At 49.6% G+C, this 8005-nt stretch overlaps 1 protein-coding gene across 2 annotated transcripts in view; it reads left to right on the top strand.

Annotated features, from left to right (window-relative positions):
* The first annotated feature begins 1461 nt into the window (after positions 1-1461).
* The window catches only part of LOC126578999 (zwei Ig domain protein zig-8-like), a 57370-nt gene continuing 50826 nt past the window's right edge, over positions 1462-8005 (top strand). For both annotated transcript variants that reach the window (XM_050242196.1, XM_050242195.1), the window contains exon 1: positions 1462-1684. The gene's annotated coding sequence lies outside the window, so the exon portion shown is untranslated. The remainder of the gene's footprint in view (positions 1685-8005) is intronic.

The following is an 8005-nucleotide window of genomic DNA, read 5'->3' as shown; positions in this document are numbered from 1 at the left end:
TGGCACGTGAACAGCCGATAAAGTGCCGTGCGTAACGTAAATTAAAGAACATTCGGAAGAAGCACCCCTCTGCACGGGGATTATGCTGTTGATCGATTGATCGATCTTGGTGTTCTCCAGGGGTCCAGTGGTATCAGTGGCTACGAATCATTATCGAAGTAAATCGTTTTGAGTTCGTCCGTCCTTATATATGTTAAAAAAAATCGTTTTGAGCAGTGATTTCATTCGCAGTTTGATTGACGGTGCCAGAACCAAATGTAACTGAGAGGAAAACAAGTGAACCATAATCTGCCCCTACCTGGTGCAACAACAGATCGAAATCCGTGTGCCAACGGGAGGACAAAGCAGGGTTTCGTCTCTTTGCGACGCATTTGCATCGAGGAAAACGGGCCACCATCCTCCCATGGCCAGTGCGTTGCGGTTCTGTCCAGTGAGCTAGAGAGAAAAGTGCAAGACAGAGAGAGCGAGAGAGAGCGAGAGAGTGCGTCGTATGCGTTACATAATCTGATCTGATCTTGCGACGACGACGACGAAGTGGTTGAAGGAAGCGGGAGAGAGATTCTGTTTCTTCGTGCAAGCTGTCGGAACGAGCACGAGAGAGCGAGAGAGAGAGAGTGAGGCTGCCGAGACCTGCGGAAGACCGTTCGCTTCTCGCTAGGAGGCTCCACTAGGGCTTTGATCCGGTGCGTCCTTCTGCGTAGTGTGTCCGCGTGTTGGTGAATCCTTGCTAGTCCGTTTTTTCGCGAACACGGATGCTGCTGTGGTGGTGTGAGTGATCGTAGCAAGCACGCTTGAAGCGCAGAAGAGCAGAAGAGAGTGTACGTGTATGTGCAAGTGAGCGAGAGAGAGAGAGAGAGAGAGAGAGAGAGAGAGAGAGAGAGAGAAAGATATTCCAGATCTGAAATCTCGAAAACAGTGCAACCAGCCAGCGGAAGCAGCATCAACTCTGTGCTGTGCTTGTGCGCGTGTGAGTGTTTGTGTGTGAGTTTCGGTGTGTTAGTGCGCTAGCTAGTAGCAGCAGTAGCAGCAGTGACCGGATTGCCTGGCTGCGAGCATAAGCATTGGAGTGTGCTATCGAGCGGAGCCAGATAACCGCCCGAAAGCATCGTCTTCGCCTGGCAGAGTGTGCACACGAAAAGGAAAGAGAGAGAGAGAGAAAGAGAGAGAGAGAGAGAGAGGGACGGAGAGACCAAGCTGAGTCTCCAGCAAATGAAGTAGCACCACCACCACCAGCCCCCCCGATTTCCGCACCACTCGTTTGCAATTGAGATGAGCTGCTGGAGAGCTCGCTAATAAAATCGCGAGTTTTGTTTTCACATTTTTTCGGTTGCGATTTTTTCTTCTTCTGGTGCTCCGTGAAAACTGAATTTGGATAATTCAAAGCGGGTGAGAGTGGTGAGCGTAACGACACAACTGTAGCGCAGGCCGATCAGGTGGAATACGTATATTAGCAGTGGCAGCAGATCTACTATCATAACATACAACCTTATCCTTCAGCATTCCTCCATTTACTCGGTGTTGTACGTTGTTGTCGTGTGCAAAACTACTACTACTACTACCACTAGCATCACAATTGCAAGGATATCGTACTTACTATGCTAGCGAGAGATAACAGCAACCAACGACCGGTCCCGAATTGAATCGAAAAACAAACCGCTACAGCAGCCTACACAGCGGCAAAAAGGTAATTTTTATGAATGTTTTATGCGATTGGACCGCACGGCACGGTGAACCGGAACGGAAATGGTTACCTTTCTAACGTCGTCGTAGGGTTAGCAAGGGGACTGGGAGGTTGGGGGTGGCTTACATAATCGAAAACACAATATTGAGGGTTGGTTGTAGAAGCAGCAGCAGCCGCGTAGAGTACACCATCCACCAACCATGTTGATCCCCGCGCGAATGCTCAGCTGCAACCAATCAGTCTCTCGGTGGATCAGGCTCCCCGCGGCCGCGAAGAAGACGCTCAAATCCTCCATTAAATCGACCGCAAGCACCTCAACCACCCTCCTCCCCCCTCTCCGCGGGTGGTGGGGTGTGCAATTGGGCGTAGCTAGCTCGCTGGCGTCACAACCGAGCACCGAGCCGATTACACGGCTTGCGATGAGAGAACGAGAGAGAGAGAGAGAGAGAGAGAGAGAGAGAGAGAGAGAGAGAGAGAGGAAGAGAGAAAACAGAGGGAAGATAACTCGAGGGTTGGTATGCAGCGAAGGACCGAGAGGGTAAAAGTGGGTGCGTGAGGATTGATGTGGAATGAAGGGGAGGCGCGGAAGGATTTACGAACCGGAACGGAACCGGGCTCCTCACACACAAGCCCACACACGCGCGCGGGCCACAGGAGGCCCGGCATACGAGGAGGATTAAAATCCTTTTTCCAAAATCCGTCATCCCCTCGGCCCAACCCTCGGCCGCCTCCACCGGCAACACAATCCATCCGGCTGGAGCTGTAAGACGATCGTTCCTACGACTTTCGACGAAGCTTCTGCAGCTTAGGTCTTTTCTTTTGCTGTTTTTTTATTTCTAATTTTTGTTTCCATTTTTAATAACCACCTCAACGGAACACCACCCCCACCGAAAAGGGGGTGAGACCGCTGGTGGGTACCGACAGTCATTAGAGGGCCCGTTGCATAATTAATGGAACGAACATGTCATGATCGGTGTGTTTTAACCCTTTATTAAGCGGTTAAGTTTAGCGATAAATTTCAAAACAGAAAATGGACGGACAAACACCAAGACAGATTCATTTTGTTTCATTAACGGAAGTTCAGTGTTGCTGTGTTGCTGCTACTGTCCAGCTGCTACTGAAGTTTGAGGAAAGCTTTTCTTCAAAAACCATTCTTCACAGCCTTACTGATTGGGGTATTCAGGACAAACCAAGACAATTACCTGGATCCTGCACCAAGGGTCGATACTCTGTTCCACGGCATAGACAGTACCGTAATGGTCAGTACTTTAAAACCGGCTCGATAACTGCTGCGCTGAGCTGTAGAATGACTCCGTAAATGACGCATAATGGTACCTCTTACTCGCTCTCTCTTTCTCTCTCTCTCTCTCTCTCTCTCTCTCTCTCTCTCTTTCGCTAGTAGAATCGTTGCCAACTGGGATTGATTGTCGTGTTTCAGGGAAATAAAAATGGCCCCTGGTAAATGTTTTGATAATGAACGTTTGCTTCACTCCCCAGGAGCTGCTGGTGGTGCGCAGCCCAGCGTGGAACTTTCGCGGCCCGTGGGTTGTTATTAACTGTCGAAAAATGATCGCCGTTGATGATGATGATGACGACGATGGCGAGCGATGTCGTGGTATGGGGTCGTATGGCCGCAGCGAGAGGGGAGAAGGCTGAGCAAATTATCATAAAAGTTGAAGCTTTGCCGCGGGGGTCCTAATATATCTTAACATGAAAAGCTTTACAGCGTAATCCTTTAAGCCGAATTGGAGGGCTCACAGCATCTTTCATGGCGCGATGAATTATTTATAAATAGCGCCCAGATCTCGCTGCCACTCGAAACGAGTGAGGCTACTGTCAGTAATCGTCTCTTTTTTCGAGAGAGACAGAGATAGAGAGAGAAAAAAGAAAGGAAAACAAAACGATCTAAAGCTTTTATTGTTGCTTAAGATGGTTTTGCGTATTTGTCAGATTTCTCATGACACTCCAGGGAAGAGGGACACGCCTGATGGCAAATCGCTTGCAGTTAAACATTTACTCCCCGGGGGCGGTGGATGCATGTGTAGGTGTGTAACTCGAGTATTTCCACCAGCAAACGAATGATAAGCTGTGTCAACCTAGACAGCAAACAACATAAAAGGGCAAATGTTCCGTAGCATGTATATTACATTTCCCGGATTGATCGCCTGATTGACAAGCATTCACCTGAAGCACCTGACAGAAAAACGATTTGGCATGCTACGCAGCAGCACAGCGATGTATCCCCGAAGGAATACTTTTGTGCCACAGACTCAGATGGATGCTAAATAGATTTCTTTGGTATTTTTTTTAATAAAACAAGCACTGGTCAATGTAGCTCGGTTGCCGAAACCAGCTGATGGAGACGCCAGGTATCTCGTAAAGTTGCATACTTCCAGGGATTTGTAATAGCAAATGAAATTGCTACGTAACCCAGAGAGAGTTGATAAGTTTAAGCTCAGGCCAACGAGTCGATGGAAATGATAATTACTTTTTAATTACTTGACGTACTTCGTACTTTGTTTGCCTACTGATTGCAATAAACCCAACACAAATTGGTCGCTCAAAGTGACGGACCATGGCATAAAGCCAACATAAAACAGTGCGTTTTCCGAGGAAATACGTACATCCAGCAATCTTCCATCTATTGGCTTCCATTAAATTGATTGTGCCACAGATCCAATAACAGAATTCTGAGAATATTGCAATGGATTGCAATCGGTATAGCCAGGGGAAGAGTCCAGATAAATGGCAGAATGCCGTTGCCATTCCCTAGAATTTGACAGAAGCACTCGTGCTATGCGTTTGATGAGGAAAGTTCGATCCACATCAAAGAATCGCTTTCCAGGACTTTTTAACAGCTCTTCTGGGTTCGTTTTATCATCATACCTACGCAGCAATGCGTAATGCTCTTGTCGCAAATTGCATTTCGCAAACCAATGCAACGAATGCTGATCCATCGGATCACTGCACTCTAGCTTCTAATTGGTTTCTCAATTTTCCAAGGCCCCAAGGTCTTTGCAATGCCACTTCCATCATCAGAATCGAGTCAAAATGAAATACTGGCAACGAACACGCTAATGGCAACCAAAATTGGTGCTCACCCCAAACCAAATGATCGCTGCATCCTGGTGTACCTTTAAGCTCTCTCGCTTTATCATCTTCATATTATGTGTAAAATGAACCACCAACAGCGCCTGGGTCTCGGTCAAGGAACCGATGTCCGACTCGTGTTTCGAGTGCAAAGTGCTGGCGGTTATGCGGTGTGCGGTTCCATTTATCCTGACACACAACACCGCTCCCCGTGTCTTGGCCGCCGTCAAAACGTCATCCACGTCTGGGTGGACACCCCGTAGTAACACCAGCATAAAACACATAATTCAACGCTTTCGCCAGTAATCGCTGCTAGCCAGCCAGCCAGCTAGCTAGCCAGCTATCCAGGGCTGGCAGGGTGTTGGCTCCACCGGGAGGAGTCACACCGGCGGACGACATCTGTTGCACAAGGCACGAGCACGACATTAAGGCGATTCGCGTGAAGGTGTCATGTTTACACCTTCTTTTATGGTCCGCGTGTCCCATCGCCCCCACCAACACCACCCTCCACTACCACTCCCGGTGCAATGGTGGTGACAAAGCCCAAATGCCTTGGGTCTGGAGTTGAGCTGGTCGCCGTTTATGATACCAATCTCTCTCCTGCTCTCTCTCTCTCTCTCCGCTCCGGCTTTACGACTTGTACACTCAAACCTTCCTCGCCTCTGTAATGTGGCCATTGTACTACGTTGTCGTTGTGCTATTGCGTTGCTGTACGCGGTTTATGATACGCACGATAGCTCGGTGATAGTGTGGCGGGCAAGTAACGCACTCCAACACCGACTTCCGACTGTGAGCCAAAAGTTGAGGGCAAACCACGTACCTCTTGAACTGGCTGTCGTAATTACCAAGCGAAGACAATTGTTTGTCCATTAAAGCTGGCGCTCACTAGTGGCAGCAACAGCAACAACATCACATTGAAGGCGATTGGCACGTGGCACCATGAACTTTTTGGCCAGTTTTCGGGGGTTTTCGGGGCTTTTCCGGGAGGGAGGGGTTTGTGTCTGTTTGTGCCGTTCCAAGTAAATCAAATTATTTCAATTTACGACAATGACGGAGGCGCGTCCGCTGGGCCACCATCATTAGAGCACCGCACGCACGCACGCACAATCAAAGGACAGAAGGGCAGGGCACGTACTCCCCACAGGGCCATCAAAGTCTCGCACTTTCGCCCATCATGTGCCCGGTGTCGTCGGAGTTCGGTGAGCTGCTTGTTCTATTTTCTCACCCCACGGCACACTCGCACCTATGCGTCAGCTTTCTCTCAACAAGTTTCGACACGACCCGGGCCAAAACCTCCCAACGTCTCCCGAAGGACGGACGGACGATGCGCCGTTGCGAACTCCTGCGGGAGTTTGGTGACAGTGGAAGCGGAATGGGAATTCATCCATCTCACTGGACTGCCACCAGGGGGAGGCCACAACGGTTGGCATTCGAACTCTTGGATTGTTCCCGCTGCCAGTTCCAGCGTCCGGGAGCGAAAAGGGACGTGCCAGCGGAACGACCGAACACGTCACGACCGTAAATTCCCCTCGGGGGTAATGATTCACACCTCATACCTCATACACCGAGTGTGGCCTCTCTCTCTTGGCGTTCAATCGATCCACTAGTCCGCTCCGAGTACCATCCACTGGGAGGTTCCTTCACCTTTTTCTTTTTTTTTTTTTTTGGACAAATCGTGCTGTGTCATGATGAGTGCGTGTTGGGTGTTCCCAACTTTCCCAAGAACTTTTCCCATCACCTTCCACCAACCTTCCAAATGGAGCAATAATAAACTCGAAACGAAAGAATCCGCCTATCCGGTGGGGCGGTACCGAAGCGACGCAACCATAAACACTTTGGGTAAACTCCGGGAAACATACCACGGCTCGATGCTACCTGGAAACACCCGGAGCAAGGCTATGCTGACAAATTTATGTTGCACGATCATCGTCATCGTCATAGCCACCAACACGGCGGTGCAACGAGCAAGAGTCGTCCCAGAAGCTAGTCGTCGGTCCTTCGCTTCTCCTGCTCCGCTTCTGTCGAGTGGCCACTCGAGCGTTTGAAGCCACTCGAGCTGACAGCAGCAAAAGGGAAAGGGGCTGGGGAGAAGGTGAAGAGAGCGGTGAAAAAATGCATCCAACCTCCACATGCGAACACTCAAGGCGGTGTACAGCTGTCCCCTCGGTTCGTTCGTACGTACGTACGTTCGTTCGAAGGACAATTATGGAGGGCACTTGAAGTCGGAATCCATTCCCAGCCCGTCGTCATCGTCATCATTCCCAGCGACTCGTACTTGGTTTTCATTGCTGCCCGAGGAATGGTGTCCCTGGACGCCTGCGACACACACTCAAGTGGCTTGTGAACACATACGTACGCACGCACGTACGCACGTACAAGATGTCCTTCCAGAGATATAGCGATATAGGGCCGCTTGGAGAGGGTCTCCTGCTTCATAAATCACCGCGCTACAACTGGTGTTCGTTCGCTTGCGCTTCTAGCTTTCCTAGGAGCGAGCGTGTACGTTTGTACTGCTGTCGCAAAGAACCGCAGGTGATGCTGGTCCACTGGCCTTGGCTGGTGGTGGTGGCCACTTTTTTTTCCTTCTCTCTTTCTTTTTATTCCTTCCCTTCGATTTGCATCGTCGTTTGGTCGTGCGCTCGATGAAGCGCCATAATGCAAAACAGACTGGCGCAATGCTGCTGCTGCTGCTGCTGCTCTTTCTTCGATTGTTAATCCGTTCTCGTAGTCGGTGCACTAGCGTTGCTGCTTTGCTGAACCTGCTGGACTTTGTGAACTAATTATCCCAATGGAGGATCATCCTCTCTCGCCATTTTGCTTACTTGCTTTTTTATTTCTTCCTCGCCTCTGCGTCTCTGTTTTGCGCTTTAGCACGCTTGAGTGTGATTGTTTCGAGAAGGGCACATGCACTTTGCAAATGAAACCTGCGATGAGGATCGGCTTACTGTCTGCTTTCATTGCTGTGCTCCCAGGGTGCTCGCCCCTGGGGGCGCTTCATTTCTTATTTCATTGGTGCACAAATGGTGCATTTCCTTTGTCTTTCCTGGAATGATTCAATTGGTTCAACGGAGGAAAAAAATAGTTTACCGATCAAAAAGGATGATCTCGGCATGGTTGGTCCGGTATTTGTGGTTTTGCAGGGCGGATGAGTGCAGATGAGATTTCATAACAACAGGGAAGGTATTACAATTCAATTAGATTCGTCAACGTTGAACCAACGGATGCCTAGGCGTT

Source organism: Anopheles aquasalis, chromosome 3, assembly GCF_943734665.1.
Source record: "Anopheles aquasalis chromosome 3, idAnoAquaMG_Q_19, whole genome shotgun sequence".
Classification (NCBI taxonomy): domain Eukaryota; kingdom Metazoa; phylum Arthropoda; class Insecta; order Diptera; family Culicidae; genus Anopheles; species Anopheles aquasalis.
The sequence above is the reverse complement of the archived record's forward strand: the minus strand, read 5'-3'. Positions and strand labels throughout refer to the sequence as shown.